Genomic DNA, 19,144 nt, shown 5'->3' with positions numbered 1-19,144 from the left:
TATCTTTTCCAATTACTTTTGAACACTCTAGCCGAAAGTATGAAATAAACAAAGAAGAAACATTAGATAGATATAACAACTCCTTTCTGCTTCCGATCGAAGAGAAAGTCAATTCGTGGCTAAACAAATTTGGCAATGATTCACTGCGAGCAAACAATAATGCTTACAATTACATTTCAAAGAATCTATCAAGAGATTTAGCTAATCAACTAAATCAGATTAAGATGAAACGTACACTAAATACAATCAAATTAGATAATGTCGCTAATATATTCCGATGCGTAATATGTAAACACTTGTTCGTTACAATCGACGACCAAAACTTTGAGCTGGCCCAAAAAGTTTCCGAACTTATAGAAGATCTATTTACAATCTCCAATTTTGATGTATCTCAAATAAATAAATCACATCATCAGCACTCCCAAGCACCTTCAACTACAATTGACAACAAAAATAATACTTTAAATTTCCTTAATCCAACAGCTGGATCTCAACTTATTCAAGCGGGTAATAGTTTAATCGAAGATATCTATTTAAAAGTACCATTCTGTGATGAAAGCATTCGTCAAGATATTACGAAACAAATTTTAAAACAGGTGGGTAGAATTAACACGAAGAGCACATCTAGTAACGTATCACAAGATCAGACGAAATATCTTGAAGAAACTAAGAACAGATCTGGTGTCATTAATGTAGCTCTAGCATCAGCTAAGTCTGTCGTTGTTGTGGATAGTAAAAAAAGTCCAGATTGCGATGGTACCTGTACGGCTAGCTCCAATCGTAATGAGAGCAATACCAATGTATCTAAACAAATGTCTATAAAACCTAATGAATCGGAGACAAATGACGACACACAATTTCCAGATGACATCACAAGACAACAACTGTATGAGAACTGTGTTGAAACATTTCGTAATTACTGCGTAGAGCTACCGATTATTGCTACTAAGCCAGAATTGATTGAATTAGCTAGAGAAGGAGTACTGCATAACTTAATTAAAATTTTCTGTATGCTACTAGAAAACACGGAAGTTGAAGAAAATCACGAGGCTTTTGAGTTTTGTTTTAAGGACGACGTAGATGGGATCTTAGATATGTTACCACAAACTGATGATATGTTGAAAATGAGAGGTGGATGGAAGACAAAGGTTGTTAAGGACGCTGTTAAAATATTTAAAACTTTGCAAAAGATAAACCTCAAAGAGAAACCAGCTTTTTATGAAAACGAATCAACGGATGAGCATACAGCCGAAAATCAATTAGCGCAACAGTTAAATATCCTTCGAACAGTTGACCAATATTTAATGTCAGCAAATTATCAGGAACCAAACAGTTTGAAAGTTAAAATTTACATGCAACGATTGATAAATCGCGCAAACGAAGTTTACGAGTCAATGAAACCTAAAAATGTTTGTTCAAAAGTACCCGAAGATAATATAAACAATGTTATTTATAAAGAGCTTGACCGTGTTCCGAAACCAAACGATGATATTACAAAGGAAGAAATGGATTTAGTGAAATTAAGTGAAGAGGTCGAACAATGGTTTAATGGGTTACCTGTTAGACCAGAAGCTAATGCAAACAAGAAATTATCAACGCAAGTGCTTACACAAAAAATTCATGGTTTAGAACGCCATCTGGATGCAAATGAGCCCTCCGGTATAAAAGAGGTGAAACATGAAATATGCATGTTCCTTTGCAATATGATACCAGATTTTAATACAAGTGAAAATTTAAACATAAGCTACATGATTGAAGATCTATTTAATAGAGTGCAAAGAGTACGACTTGAGACATCAATAGATTACGATGTATTCAAAAACGATTTACCTTTCAACTCGACGCATGTACAAAACAAACGCAATTTGAGCAACATAAATGCAGAATCATCTTTCATGCCTTTTAATAATATCAATGATAATGAAAACAATAGGTTTAATGTTCCGAATCAATCTCAAAATTATTTTTCCAGAGATGGTGATGTGGCTCGTAGAAATAACATTGTTAAATTACGCCCAATAGCAAAGACTGCAGCGAAAGGTATTTTAGGCACTAGCCAAATGCCGGGGCCGAGTAACAGAGACGGATGCTGCTCTAAACCGAAGCATTCGCCGGAAACTGTTTCTCTATTCACTCCCACGGCATCGAGTTCGAGAAGAAATACTTATGAACCAGATCAAGTTTCTGGTAAATGGCAACAATTTTCATCGAATCGTACTGATTCTATTAACAATGATGGAAGAGCAAGCGCTCAGTTTTACAGATATGACCATGTGCAAAATCAAACACCCAATATGCCAATGCGTGACGATGTCACAAGATTCTCTATAGATCCGAACAACTTTATTGAACTCCCTAGAAAAGAAGCTCCGAGAATGCAATCTGCTGGTCCTACTTATGGTACCACGTCCACAGCACCCGTACCTCCTGTCTTAGAAAGAGGTAACGGTGGGCAGAGAGATTATCGAAACTCTTTTCGCGCTGAGACAGAAAGAGATAGAGATGAAAATAGAGTCAGGTGTCGGTGTGGCGATCCCCATTTCAGACGAAGGAGACGTTACGAATGTTGTTGTGAAGACTATTTCTCGCTGCCCCATTGTTGCATCAGTCCTTATGATGATTTTTACTAAATGTTTGTTATTTAATAAAATTGTCAATTGATCATTTCAATCGAACAAAAACATATTTTTCTTTTCCCATCCAAAATATCTTCACGCTAAAGTTTCATCACCATCATTTCAGCCATAGGATGTTCACCATTGGACACGGATCTTACCCATGATTTCCAACAAGTGATATGCATGCAGCGGCTTCCAGCGACAAGATCCTGGTTCAAATTCAACGGATCTCTCCATTTCCCATTGGATCTCATAGACAAATCATGAGCATTATCATCTCCATGACTAATTTCCATTGGAAAATATTTATATAACTTTAGGTTAAACGACGGTTCAAAGCGACAATATATTATACACAAGTGTGAAATATACCTTAAAAGGTTTACTAATTTATGAAAATAAAAAGAAACTTGTAATATATATTTCAAACTAATGTAACAAGCTATTAGTTTAAAGATTGCTTCAGTATTTAGTATTGCTTCAGTATACTTTTAGGATTAGAAACAATTTTAAAAATTTAAATGTAAAATAACGTATGTTATTGGAGCGCTGATACTCCAGGCAGCGCCGATAGATGGCGCTAGTAGTAGAATTCTCTTCTCTATGGTTTGACTTCTTCCTTAACGGTCTTAATGAATTATAGAAATTCATATTCTGAATATCTTTATTCAAGTAGTTATTTATATGCGCTTTCATTCGTCAATTATTTTAACATTATAAGCAGTAAGCTAAACGCTGATCTTTTGACAAAAGCCAGCCAGAAACACAACAGTGGCACTTTAAAATGAAATTTTTCTAAAACAATTTTTTATATGTAAATTATAATATCATCATGCAAATGTGTTTTCACAGGACAAAATATAAAATTCAAAACATTTTGATTTACTAAAAACTCTTAAATGCTTTAATTAAAAGTATATTAAATAATATACTTTTAATTTTACATATTAAACTGCTACTTATGCTTTTCTATAATTTTTTTATCAAATATTTTATTCCGCTGATATACACAAATGTGTAAAAATTTATGACTCATATAAAATTTTCTATTTTAGTCGTTGCCTGAAAATAAATATTTAAAAAAGAGATTGAATAAGTAATAACATTATCATATTAATTAAATAAATCTATCAATTTAAATAAACAGTTAGTAATATAAAACATGATAAAAAAATTAATTAACATACTTAGTGAAAAGTGGGCTGTTTGTTCGTGGACTTGTTTGTCGTTGCAAATTATTTTTAAAAAGCGAATTCATGACGCCGTGACAGGTCACGTGATGTAAATTTTCGTCGGGCATGCGCGACATCGCCGAATATTTTTCGAGTGATTTTGAAACGGTGAGATATATCCCGTAAAAATATTATTATACTCCGTTTAATTATTTAATGTCGTATATACGACAATTGTGAAATTCGAAAGTGACAGTGCTAAGTTTTGATTCGTGTAAGGAAGTGTTTTTTTTTTCTCAAAGGTCAAATCTGTAGATGGGAATGTCTTCGGAGCGTATTTTTACATCGGATTACAAAGACTGTGTCCCATCCCCGAAGTGATTTAGCAACTTGGAAGCTTAAACGTTAGTGTTTATTTCTATTATTCCATTATTATAATAACCGTTTATCTTCAGCGCTCTTTTCGATAACTTTGTCTCTTGACAGATCTGCTTTGTTAGGACAATATCGTTAAAATATAAATTCAAATTACCACTATCGCTCTGAAATCATCAATAATTTATAATGGGAAAGCTTATTGCAATACAATAAACGCTGTTCTAGCCAATGCTAAAAGGAAATGGCGTTTAATGCTTGCCACTTTGATATACAAGTCAACTAGCCTCAATTGGTCGAAGACAGGATGACATCATGATTCACACATATGTTGCTGTAAAATTTATAAACATTGTTTTCGATTCGCCATTATCCGTAAACGTTTAGATATAAATATAATGATACATTGTTTTCATTAACTAACATTTTAACATTTGATTATTTAATATAACGTATTTATTTACCAAAAAAAATCTTTTCAATACGATGTCGTCGTTCACTATGGGTATGTAGAGATGGAATCTTTGGAATTTGATGAAATTTATATTAAATAATGGTAATTTGTTAAGATATAAATGTCACTAAACTGCCACAGATATATATAATCTACATCAGAGCTTTGCCTAAGGGAAACAAATCATTTACTGCTAATATTTTTTTATACAAAATTACTCAATTTTATGCAAATATTTTTTATAATTTATGTGAAACTTTCTATTTAAACATGTGGACATTCTGGACATTTTAATACTTTTACTTTTTTTATTGAATTATTATATTGAAACTCTAAATGTAAGTATAGAATATGTGTATTGGCTTAAAATTATTGCAATTTCAGCCCGCAGACACCCTTTGCAAGGCTTAGGCCTCCTTCGAAGATGTCTAAGGGGTGATATACCATAATCTCCAAGCTAAGCAGGCAGATTGGTGATCCGGGTGTGGTATTTTGGTATGCAGAGGATACTGCTATCCATCCTCTGGAAATTTTGTTTGTGAGCAGTGGCAACCTTACATAATTAATGCACAAAGTGTGAAATACATATGTTTGTTTTTATTTGCTTGATTTTAAACAAGAAAAAATCAAATACATTTATTATACAGGATAATTTTCTAAAATTTGGTAATTGATTTTGCTGGTTAGTGAACAATTTTCAAAGTCAAAGTCAAAATAGCTTTATTACATGAGATCATTACAATCATTGATAATCTTCAGCTTGAAATTAAGTTCAGGCCACTGAGTAGAACTAACAATAAATTTAGTGGATGGTTTGTAATATTTTTATAATTAACAAAGTTTATTATCCTTAAAAATTTGTGTGAACAATTTGTTTCTTAACATCTTTACTGTAAACATACTTTGAAACAGAGTGTGCATTTAAGTAATTTTGATGTTGAAGAAAACAATTTACATAAAGTTTAACTGAGTAATGGTAGCTTGTCCTCACTGATAATAATGTAAGGACAGAGGCTTACAATCATAGGTCACTAGTTCAATTACCTGGAGTCTTATTAATAATGGGCACTTTGTGTATTAATTATATAGGATTAAAATTGCTCACAATCAAGTTTCCAGAGGATACTGTGATCAGCAACCCACCTACCAAATATGGTGATTATGGTATATCCCCCATAGATATCTTTGGGGGATATACCATAGAGCTGAAATGATGATGACACAAATAATTTTTTGAGTCATTGCTTTGTTTACTTGTGACTCAAATACAAAACACTATAAATGTGTGGTTATTTGATGAATGTACAAGTTCTTACATAGAAAATATTATCTGCTACCGATATACAGGGTGATTTAGTTATATGTGTAAAAGCTTTAAATGATTGAATGTATCACATTTGTATTAATCATAATTTAGTTATAATGAAAGGTAGACGAATTTCATGTAGCAGTGTTTTTGAATGTCTTACCACCGGCAACCACTGCACCTGCAACACTTTATACTTCACTGGGCTATACACAACAAAATCTAACATTACTCACTATGCCACAACACCCGTTTTTAAAGAGCAGCCGCCTGCTCCCCAACCGCAAACAGTGTGGGTGAACAGTGGTTGTATCCGGATCCCTCCTAGCTTTGCCTGTGGTCTATGCTGCCGTCCCAAACAACATGCACACATCAGCAATACATTCATTACACAGTTCTACATGGGTAGAGTGCTCTGCTATGTGCGAATGTCATCTTAAAACTGGTACGCACCCTACCAGTTTTCTTAATAGTTTTTATGTTGAATTCAGCTCCAATGAAGCTGTAAAAACCTTTGGGATAACAGCAATAACATCAACAGAGAACAAGTAATAAGTAAATGTCTCTTGTGAGTTTTGTCACTAATGTCCTCTCCAGTTGTACTCTTCACTTTCTTCATTGAATAAAACTTGGGCACACTATCGTTACCTAAGGTATGTCAATCTGCTCAAAAATATCTCATATGCATTGGTCAATCACTCACCTCTCTTTATTATTGCTTATATACTTTATGGTGGTGACTAGCGTTTCCATGCATACTATAAAGAAAATTATAACATAAATTATTCTGAAATACAATTCAATAAAATTCCATAGGTTAATTTCAGATCTGCCACTGTAGAGATTTAAGACCAACATTAAAAAGCTAATTATAGTCAAATGTTCTTTATAAAATTATGTTTGTAAAGAGCAACTGTTGAGTTTCTAGTCAGCTCTTCTATGTAGAACCTTCTGTGGCTATGATAGCTTCCTGTAGGGATAACAATGCTGAAATTTTATGATGATTGACTGTTCAAAATTTCTTGTAGGAGCCTATTTGAATAAAGAATAAATTATTTTGAAATTTAAAAGAAGCAGAGCATTGATTTTCTCGCCAATGTGAATCTCGTATAAATGAAACCCTCTTCTTTCAAAATGGGTCATTTAATAGTTAAGGATCAAATCTGGGAAGGATACCTATGCATAGAAGTGAGCCTATCAGCTGAAAAGAAGATCAAATTTATTTTTATCATCTCTGCAAGCTAATGCTTAATGATAGAGGTGTGTTTTTATTTTCTTATTATTTTCAAAAAAAGATAGATGAGGGGAGGAGGTCTTCACTCTGAGAAGAATCCAGGACTCCTACTACATCTAGCTTAAATGAATTTATTAGTATTATGAGCATTTTTAACAAATGTAAATAATTTTTTTGTATTATCAGACTGCTCAAATGGCATTTGCAGGTTTTGTGGGTTTTAGGAGGCAGGGCACTGAGTGCGCTTACCCTAAGTCTTATTTTAAAGTAGCGAAGCAGGGTGGTTGTTCAGCACTGGCCCTATTATTATATACTACTATATTACTGGATGGATGGAGGCCCCAAGCTCTTAGATTCCTTTGGTGGATGCTCCATAGAGTGACAAAGTTGAAGGACCCCCACAATTGGGCTGTCACATGTCGATAATAATAATTATTAAGAGAATAAAAGTATGGGAAGTGTCATCATATTGGCCTATGGTTGCCCACTTCTAGGGAAAGACCTACCACAAAAACAGCTATGATAACTGTCAGTTAATGCCATAATTTATTATTTTTTATCAATCATGAGGTACAAATGATGAAAGAAAATGTAAATCTGGTTTATACTTAAAAGAAATCACAGCTGAAATTTAGTATATAAGGATTTGTTTCACCATGATCATGTATACATAAAATAAACCTCTTAGCAATGTACATAAATAATTCCATATATGTTATTTCATACAAAAAATTAAACTGTATTCAATGCAACATTTGTTAATTTTTTATACCTACAAGAGAAACAATAAATGTTGATTCGAAACTGCTGATTGTGGGTGGTGTATTACCATTTTTGGTTTTGGGTTATTAATATTACTGTCTTTTTTTTTGTTTCTTGACTTTTGTTCTTGTTATGTCCTCGTCATACCAGTTCTGACCTTGATTTGTGACTGACTGCATTGGGAAACTTAAACTTTGAGGTTGTGTAGGTAAATGTTCAATTTGAGTTGCTATGTGCAATTGCCCAAAGAAAGATTTTTAGTTTGGACTGTTGAGACATGGTAACCTCTTTTTTGGAGAAACTCTCTGGCAAAGACAAGACCCAATGGCACAGCACTTACGCCTTGTACTTCTGTCCTTAACACTTAATGTAAACACATGTTTGTTAAAAAGACCATAACTGGTTAAGATCCCTATCACAGGCGTAATCAGTGTAGGTTGTTGGTGAGCCGGGAGCTAATGGTAGGCATTGCTTCTTTTGCTTGTCGGCAGTCCTAATGGCTCGTCCATTGATCTTGGTAGTGGGTTGAGGGGCTCCAGGCCAAAAACAGTCATGCTGTAGCCTCTCCATGCCAGTTTATCTGCAGGATTGGTCCTTCTGGAGCCGCTATGATCTTTTATCCACTGCAGTGTTACACGGGTGTTACTACTTACCCCCATTAGACTATTTTATTGTTTCTGAAGATATTAATGCTGATAGCCCTAAGGCTCCGGATCCAACCATGGTTCGCCCACGCTGTTCGGGGTTAGAGAGCGGGCGGCCACTCACTAAAAACTAGTGTTGTTGCACCTCCATTAGACAATTCTAACACTCATATATATGGTAAACTCCAATTATGTTTTTCATTGGCAGGATTGTTTGTTATATTTATATGTTATTTGTCTGTGCACTTAATAGTGTCCTATGCAGAGATTATTAAAACATTAGTTCTAATTGCAAGATCGAATCAGAAATGCTTCTGCAGAACCAAGGTCACTAATATAACTTGTGGAATAACTCATTTGAAGTGGCAGTGTAGAATTCATATCGCCCATTCAACCGACTAGCTGTTTGAGACCGAAAAGATCTCGATTAGTGACTTAGCTGGTAGATGCTACATATGTAAGCCCAACACAAGGATGGATGACATAGTCAAAGTTGAGAGATGTCACTGGTTATAGGCAGGGTAGGTCTGATCATCATGACAATGTTTTGGCGAAAGCCTATTCCTTGCAGTGGTTGTGTACCAGCTGACATTATGATGAAGGAAATAGTTTTCTCAACATTATATGTTGAAATTTATTACTTAACTCCATTATAATGATAAATTCATCTTGCCAGTTAATTATCATGTAAATTAATATTAAGTATGAACATATCAAAAGCTATTTTTATTACAAGCAATAAAGGTTTCTCTGACACACCACTGTAAACATATTAAGGTTATCAAGATATTATTCTATCTAGGGTCCCGAGTTCAAATTGTAATTGACATTGAAAATAAACTGCTCCATATAGAATATTTGACCTTTTGTATTTCAATATTGTATTTAAGTCCATTATATTGATATGTGATGGACAATATCTTTTATTCTTCTTTTATTGCTTGGTGTGTTTCAATACATAATTTAAGATCTTTTAGTAAATAATTATGTTTACAATATAAATCATACAACTATGGAGTTTTCTGATCCAGATATTTGAAAGGACTGGTATATATAGTTTAAAAGATTTTCATAGAAACTACATACAGTAATCAGTTTTGTGGGTAACACATTTGTTAGTGATAAAATTTAAAGTTTTTATGTTTATTTACAATCACCTGTGTAGGTTAGGTTAGACTAGACTGGGGCATTTAGAACATCTTTAAATAATTCTTATACTTTTTATATTGACAGTTTATGTCGTGATACAATTTTGCTTGTTTGTTTGTTCTGTCTTTCTATTGTTACATATTATTTTACTGTTACCTAGTTTTGTAAAATTATAATTAAATAAGTACCATCATTTTATCTATTTATACAGTCCATACACTCGCCTATAATCTGTATGAAGTGATTACTCTGAAATATGTTGAATTATTTTGTTTTTTCTACTAAAATAAGACTGGCCAATAGCTTCTGGAAATACAAAGCCTCTGACAAACATTATACAGTAATTAATATTAATATGTAATAATTGGAATACTATATTATTATCATTACATTGAATATAATTTTAGAAGCCATTAATTGATACTAAATTAGCTATACATATATATTCAATCCTTTAAATCTTTAACATCTATAGCCTTTGTGTAACAATATAAGCGTAATGAAAACATTGATAAAGTTTTTGAAAATATTGCTTTTATTAATAAAGAAATTAACAAGGTTTATAATAGTTCTTCCTGTAAATTTATTTATAATTATATCAGTGAAAGGTAGCAAAGGAACATTTCAAATGGCAAGTAACAGGCAGTACTGTAAATTCATTTATTATTGATAACACTCTCTGAAGGCATCTCGGGATTTGTCAGTCACTGCTTAGTTTGTTACTGTCTTATCATTTTTAATTAAAGTTAGAACCAATCTTTTCATTTGTCAAATTGAAAGAGAAGAGCGCCATTTGTAAAAATTAAGGCGTGTTCACATTATGACATTACTTTTGCTCCACCCTTCATATTTTCTACATATATACCAACAACAAGGCTATTTATACAAAATTAATGTTTAATAGATTTTTTAAATTATTTTGTTTAAAAACGCTTTGATTTTGAGTGATCATTTCAACCCTTTTGAACCTTTGCAAAATTGTTAGTGTAAAAATAAAAAAAAATTGGTGGTATTATTTTTTTAATATATAAATCCAAAAAAATACATGCCAAAAATAAGAAAATATGTGAGAAAATGTCGCAGCAAAATGTCTAAAAATTACCACTAGAATGTTGGTATTTTAAAGTTAAACTTGAAACTAAACCTGTAAATTTATGTTCTGTATTGAACAGTTAAAGTTGATCTAACTCAAGTTATAAATATATTTTTCATAAGTCCAGACTTACATTGTGGGCCCTCAAAATAAAACAATTTATATTCATGCAATATTTAATTAGTAGTGTTCCTTAAAGTAGTTGATGTCAACCTATCGGGGTCAAAATCAGTTTTGAAGAAATTGACAAAAAGGAAATTTGATTTTTGAGGTCAACAATGACTTAAAATAAATCTCTTTTTCCATAGTGTATATGTGTTATGTATGGCTGGTTATAAAAATGACTAATATTTTAGTAAGAAACATCATTGCTGTACCTAAAGTTTAATAAGTCATTAAGCATGTATGATTGATTGCCTAGGAGATAAAAATTGATATATTTTGATGAGAAAATTATGTCAAGTTATTTACTAAAATAATTTGTAGTTTTTAAATTGTTAAGTATATTGTATATACAGGAAAAAACTAAAGAGGTTTTTTCAGTAATTTGAGTATCAGATTTATTTTCTATAGTTTATTTATAATTTGATGTCCATTTTACTTTTTTATGTACATTTTAATATTCTGCTGGCTTTAAACCTGTTCTTTTGAATGTTACACAGATGCCTTAATGATGCATGGACAGAAAAAGCACTAACAAGTATGGATATAATTAGCCATTTTATATAAAGGTTTTAAAATGCCATGGCGATAAATTCTATGTTGTACACATAGAATTTATCGCCATGGCCTTGAATTATATGAGTACTTAAAAATTAACATAGTGTAGTGAGATTGTAAAGTCACTTGCAGATGACAATTCTTCAGACACATTTGGATCATAATACTTTGAATAAAGTGCCAATTAAATGTAAAGATATACTTAATGGAGTATTTACACTAGGCAATATTATTCCACACATCTGCTAAGTCTGTATATTGTTCGCATGATACAGAGGAATATAAGATGAAGACGAAGAATCCACCCTACATGTATCATCCCATTGCAAAGTAGTAGGTCATGTGGAATGTAACTTGAATGATAAATAATTTTTCGGCCAGCCTTATTGAACATTCTCCTTGTAACAATGGTCGGTTTAATGTCATTACAGTACAGTCTAAGGTGACTCATGTGAATATAAATTGAAGACCTACTGAGCCATTGGTGTCCTTATTGGGAGCAAGTATGCTCTGAGAGATAAACTACATGTAAAACTCTTATCCTTTCATTGATTGGCAAGAGTGTTAGGAATGAATTTTATTTAAAATGATGAATGAAATACTATTCCTTTTAATCATAATCTAAGTACATCCAAGACAAATGATTTTTAACTGTATTTTTAAAGTGATTTGATATAATTTAGCCAACTTATTTTCAGGCAGATCTGACCCTTAGGTACTCAGGTGTTGCAGGCAAATATGTCCATAGGCAGATGACAGGTTAATGAACATTATTCCATTCATTCATTCGTATCAGCTGATAGATATCCTCAGAAAGGCATAGGCTTCCCCCTAAAGATCGCCACAATGACCGGTCTTACATTGGCGGAGGAGGCTATATCTTGTATTGCGCGTAATAAAACAAAAAAATCTATTTTGTTATAAATAATCGCTACTTGATAACAGTTATGCACTATGACGGACAGAACCAAAATAGATGGTTATTATCTACCCCCCCCCCCGCCCCCGACAAAATTAGAATAAAAAACTTTTTTTATTCTACATCGATGGACTGCGTTTTTTTAAATCTTGTCAGGAAGACCATATTAAAAGAACAGGAGCCCAACGGCAGAGAGCTGAGGACTTGCGATCGTAGGTCGCGGGTTCAGTTCCCGGGATATAATTTTATATAATTAACTATTTGTGCATTAATTATATAGGATTGTTAATGCTCATAAAGAAATTTCCAGAAAATTGACAGCAGCAGCGACCTCTATATACCATAATACCACACTGCGATCGCTGTTCGCCAGCCAAGCGTGGCGATTATGATATATCCCCTGAAACGGCGATGTAGATACATTTTGTGATGATAATGTAACAATTGTAAATATTAATATTTTTAGCTTTTTAATGCTAGGTGCATTAAACGGTGTATTGTTTCGTCTATAGCAGAGTTCCCCGAACTTTTTTGTGTCGTAGACTCCTTGCCATGTTATTCCGTGTTGGGTAGACTTACTTACCTGATATTGATTTCCTGTAAATTTCTAACTGTAGTGAAGTTTAGTGTTATAAACTTAAAGTAAAACACATGTTAATTTATACATTTATTAATTGAATTTAAATTAAAACTACTCAGAATAAAATTTTGTATCTGTTATGTAAAATATACGTAATATTAAATAAACACGAGATTGCGACTCTCAGGTTTTTACAAGTTCGAAATGTATTGCGACCACAAAGCGAATACCAACATCCTACAACTTACACAATTTTATAAACATATATCATAATTTTTTTACTTCATAGGTACTTTTATAAACAATGTAAATGTTTTGATATTATAAGATAGTATGATGTAAGTAAATAGTTACTATCAGTGTATGTGTTGTGACCCCCATTTCCATTCATGGACCCCTAATTTTTTTTTCGCTGACATAGACCCCTTGCAGGTTGTCATAGACCCTTAGAGGTCGATATAGACCACTTTGGGAATCACTGGTCTATAGCATGCCTTGAAGCACGACGCACAAGGCACGCCCCATATAACGACCTACATTACGACGCATCTTTCCGACCTCCATCCGTGTCACTAAACAATTGTGAGATTTTCACAATCTGAGCATTATCCGGAAGTTAATACACTTTCTAATACATTAGTGTTTCTCTAAATCAACTAAAGGATTGACAACCACATAAAGCTTGCGTCGAATGTAAAGAAATTTCAGTTAGGGTTTACATTTGTTGAGCAAGGCATACGAGGTCCACAAAGTAAATGGCTGCTAGAACCTTAAGGTTTTTTTTTTAATTTCCTCGTTCCAGCTGCCTCGTTTGGGACGGGGGAACGTTGAAATGCGGGTGTAATTTTTTTTTGCCTATTTATTTTAGTCCTTGCTCTAGTTCCGAGGAATGGTCTTGTTGGTCTTCTTCATCTTTTTTCTCTTCAACTTTCCGAGTCCTTCAAACTCAGAACAGCTGGCGATAATGTGAAACATGGTCTCGAGCCTTAAGGTTGTGGATACCACAGGCTGTAATGCCTAGTGAAGGACATCCAATAAAGTGGATTGACGATCTTATTGAAGTTCTCGGAAGACGCTAGATGCAAACCGCTTCCACCTGGTTTTATTGAATATCATTGGGGAAGGTCTACAACCAGCAGTGGACATCTGACGACTGGTGTCTGATTCCTAGTTTGATTTAAATAAGCACATTTGTAGTTTATAATATAGTCTTCATTTGTACATAATTGTACTCCCTTTTAAGAGCGCGTGGTCAAGGGCCGTTGGGGCTGAAGGGTTCTCGAGTGGCGATAGGTAGTTTTTTCACCAGGTACGGCATAGTGAAGGTCGCAGGCAGACGTTGAATGTTTGCAGCATTGTGGCAATCTTTGGGAGAGGCCTTGTATAGGTTCTAACCCCCATCCCTGTCAAAATTAGAATGAAAACCTTTTTTTATATTCTATATCTATGGACCGCGCTTTTTCCTAAATCTCATAGAAAAGAACAGTAGTCCAGCGGCATGATGATATCCCTCATATCATCATTGTTGTATTAAAAATAACTTTTAATTAATCTACCGTCGTTATAGAGGGCGTTGTTGCTCATGTGTAACAAAAAAATGTTTGCGAAAATTTTAAAATTTAGAATAAGGTATATTTGTAAGTGTAATGAACCGGATAGTCAACACTTGATGTAGCGATGTCTAAAGCTAAGCTCCGATCGACCTAGCAGCGAAAGTTTGATAGAAATCCGTGTTCGCTTGTGTGCGGCTCGCATACAAATGCCTTCTACCGTTGTGGGATTATTCGGATCGCTTAGCCTGCGCACACAGCCAGCTATGCTGCTTTGATGCTATTTATAGCGTTGCTAAAAAATAGCAGATGTTACAAATAACATGTAAAGGAAATTATGTATTAACGCCACCACAGATTATATTACACTGAAAATATAAACTTTAATGTCATGGGAATTGGTAGGTTTTCGTTCTTTTGTTAAAATAATGCCGACTACAGATTATCGTGGTGTTGAAAAATACTATTTAATGGAATCAGGCGTTATTTTGCGGAAGTCCATCTTAAGTAAGAAAAGGACCAATATTTAATTTATTTTATATGCGGAAGTGGCTAAATATTGGTCCTTTTCTTACTTTGAAAAATAGTGTCATGAATCAGCTAAAAGCAAGGAATCCAAAAGTAAATGCATAAGGCTTTTGCTATGATTGCGTTAATAGATAACAATCTTCGTTTCCACTAACAGACGAGCACTGCAAGCCACAGGCTTCCCCCAAACACCTCTATGTGGAGATATACCACAATCGCCATGTATGGTAGACGGGTTGGCGATCGCAGTGTATCATAGAGAACGTTGCTGCCCAAGCTGGAAAATTGTCTGACCAGTGGCAATGCACCAAGTGTGATTTTATATAAGACTACACCGAAAATGAAACCCGCAACCTGTGTGATCGCGTCTTAGTATATATATATATATATATATATATATATATATATATATATAACAAGCGTGGCGATTATGGTACGTCTTCCCCATTCTAGATATCTTTAGATGAGGCCTAGGACTTGTTGTTTATGTGCTGAAAAAAACTACGAAATCTAATGTTTGACTATATCTGTCCAAAATAAGAACTGGACTATTGAGCAAGAAGTTGCAAAACCTATGGAAGCAAAAAGCGAGTACTTCGTATATATATATATAGCAACGGCTGCTCATCGCACGCTGTATGAGTTCGATATAAGTACAACGTGTGTAAAGACCGCTTTGCAGTCACGGTCCAAAGTCATATCCATTGTTCCAGGCCGGCACTCGGGACAATTGGATCGATCGGAGATGTCTAATTGATGAGACGTATAAATCATTTGCTACTCTAATACTAGTTTTTGCGCACGGCTCTGTCTATACGGTGAACGTGATTTTTGTTTGACAGTAATTGTCTTTTTAAACGGTTTTATTTAGTTCGACCCGTACGGAATTTATTTATTTATTTGGGTCAAAATTAGAAATTGAAATTTAAGCACCTTCCCGTTGTCAGATTGATCTGAAATTTGGTACACACATTTAATTTAGATGACAATACAATATAATAAAATCAATAACATTATAAATCTAAGATGGCCGCCGATACAAAATGGTGGATTACATATTTTTCCTTAACCCCCTCAATATGGGTATCAAATGTAAGGGCTATACTAGTAAAACACGATGATTATGTCAAAATTTAAAATTCAAGATGGACGCCGTTCCAATATGGCGGACTAGGTATATATTTTTCCACAACCACCACAATATGGGTATCAAATAAAACCGTTTAATTTAAAAGTTTTTTTACCGATTTTTATTATATATGTAAACTGTCACGAGATATCTTCACCCCCAGCCTTAATGCTTTCGGAAATGGTAGTAAAGCATTAACTAAAATTTAGCAAAAATTTAATTTTATTTATTTTTCTCTTTTCCTCCGTCGTAATATCTGGCATTCTATCTTTTTTATTCACATTTTATTTCCTTCTTTTTTTGCTTTTATTTATATACCTTCTATGTATCGCTTTCCATCCTTCGCCAAATTTGGTGGTACCAGGCAATAATGACCAAGTGGAGGTCATTCTCTCTCTTGTGCCCTTGAGTTGGACTATTAAACAGGTATTATCGATTAGTGAAAGTCTAAGACGACATCTTGATGCGGCTTTTGAGCCTAATCAGTTCTTGGAGGGTCTACCTAATCCATATAAGAGTGAGACGAGACGGCCGAAAAGAGTATCAGTCGATTTGTTCCGATGATTATGTCTTCTTCGGCCCCCACCTTTCGTCGCATTCCTATAACGCGATATAGCGGTTTCGTAGTAGTAAGTAGTTTATTCGCGGTTTATCCGGTATTTTCGGTGAACCAGGGCGTTGGGGTGTCATTGGAGAGTACTTGAGTGGGTGTATAATAGACAGAAAACATTTTAATTTTTTTGTTTTTAATTTAAAAACTCCAAGAAAGTAATTCTAGGAATGATTACAAATCGATAATTTGTTATCATGCGTTATCAAAGACGATCTAAAAATGTTTATTAAGTAAAGATTGTTAACCCCGCAAGAATATCACAGCGGCTTTACCTATCTCTGAGATAACAATGCCTTAAGGTTTTTATGCCGGATTTCGATCCCACCATATGTTCTTTTTCAACCTAGCGCAAGTTATTTCTCGATTTCTCCATCCAAGTTGATAAGGGTCTACTCCTAAGAGTCCATCATCCAGAGGCATGAGGAACAAGAGAGCAAGTATCCTCAAGAACAGACCCTCTTTAGCCCCATGAAGCGGATCTGGTGGTGAGGGTAATTAATAACCAGAGTTCCACTACCGCCGCAGTGAGGTCCCGTCTAGTTGCTGGGTGTAAAGAGAGCGGTATATCAAAATACCAACAATCTTCTCCTTCCACATCTTCCGCCACGGAAGAATAGACTGGTGCTTCCACTTTTGTTCCACATTCCTCCTGCTCACTTCTGATGTAGCTTCGTGAAGCGGTAGTAAGTAGAGCATAACTTACTACTTCTTTAAAGTATTAGACTAGGCTGGTAACGGGAACCATTTGAGGAGGCTTTGTTTATTTAAAAAATTCCCATAAGTATATACTACCTGTATGTAGAAGAGTGTTTCCCAAACTTATTTTATGGTATGCCCCATCTAAGCCTTTTTAAAATTCTTACGCCACTCTATGTAATACGTAATTTTTAATTAAAGCCAAAGGGTCCATCTACCGTGTCGGGAAATTTTCAGATCGCTTCCCTTAACAATCAAATTGCCTCCCCGTTAGATGTAAACCTCACATTGGGAAACTCTGGCTTTGAGAATCCGTGAATGTTACTATAATAAATCTCTTATTGGTTTAATATTAGCTTTTGCAAACAATTCTAATTCCAAATTGCGAAAACTGGTAATTACCTTTATTAGCCACTCCTCGCATGCAGTGGTAGTCGTGCAACAAAGTGCACCGCCCGCCAGCCCGCTGATAAATGCCTATCCTTTATTCCTAACAAGGGGGGAACCTGAATGGGAGAGAACAGGGTTTTGTGGAATTCCTACCAAGTTAAACTCCCTAAGGGCCCATTACTGACACGGAAATATCTGGAGACGGTTCTCCACTCCCACGAGGGGCTTCTTTGGGAATCTTTTGGGAGTCCATATACTCTGCCTGTAGGGGGATGACAGGGTTATGTGAGATTCTACCAAATAAAAACCCTTCGGTGGTCGCCCTCTGCGCATTCCCAGGGTCCACGGTATCTCCCAGGATATGCGTTGATCACGCTACCTCCGAAACTCACGGTGTCGTCTCCGAGTAAAAACATATTTTTGTACTTTACGTCAACATATCTTCACTTCTTAGCACATGACATAGAATTTACTTAAAATATCACAAAGGCTTTCTTTAACAGTGCGAAAATAATTTTGAACTTTCGAACTAAAATGTTAAGGTGATTTGCGTTAGTGAAGTGGTGTTTGTGAACTTTGTAGTGTTGAGTGAGTGACGCTGATGCTGTGAAGGTGGCGGTGTCTTTGTGCGATGACAGTTACCTGGACAATCGGTTACGAGCCTGAGGTGGAACTGCTCTATTCGGTTCGCGGATAAATAGAATATAACGGTGAGTTGCTGCTAATTGTTATTAGTTATAGACGTAACGTGTCTAAAGTGGCAGTATGCGGAGTACATAGCTCGTGCAATAATAAACGGTCATTGGGTTCGAAAGGTTCTCGTGTGGCGACCACGAGACGTTACAGATATGTCTAGTGGATTCAGGCGCTACTTTACGGAAGTCCATCCTAAGTAAGAAAATGACTAATATATAGCTACTTCCGCTATGTAGCAGTAGTCGTGCAATGAAGTGCATCGCCCGCCAGACCGCAATAAATGCGCGTGCGGCAAACAATGCGAATTACACAACTACCACCGTAAATTCACTCAACACGTGTTTCACCCCTCCACGGGGCATCCTCAGGAGTAATGTTACTTCTACCAGTGCCAAACAACGAGTTCGGTGTAGCTATATATTAGTCCTTTTCTAAGTTACAGATGTGGACAGTGCAAGATCGGTCATCGTGGCCACCTTAGAGGTAGACCAAAGGCTTAAGTTGGAGTCTATCGGC

The 19,144-nt window shown here is 34.8% G+C and overlaps 1 protein-coding gene across 1 annotated transcript in view; it reads left to right on the top strand.

Annotated features, from left to right (window-relative positions):
• Positions 1–3,905: 3,905 nt before the first annotated feature.
• chb (chromosome bows) overlaps positions 3,906–19,144 on the top strand; it is a 76,522-nt gene continuing 61,283 nt past the window's right edge. Inside the window, exons 1-2 of the mRNA XM_068765858.1 lie at positions 3,906–4,194; positions 18,436–18,642. The gene's annotated coding sequence lies outside the window, so the exon portion shown is untranslated. The remainder of the gene's footprint in view (positions 4,195–18,435; positions 18,643–19,144) is intronic.

The sequence above is a fragment of the Battus philenor genome, unplaced genomic scaffold, assembly GCF_028537555.1.
Source record: "Battus philenor isolate CCGP_79_NKW_IND1 unplaced genomic scaffold, ilBatPhil1.0.hap1 SCAF_20, whole genome shotgun sequence".
NCBI lineage: Eukaryota > Metazoa > Arthropoda > Insecta > Lepidoptera > Papilionidae > Battus > Battus philenor.
Note: the sequence above shows the minus strand (reverse complement) of the source record. Positions and strands in the feature narration are given on the sequence as shown.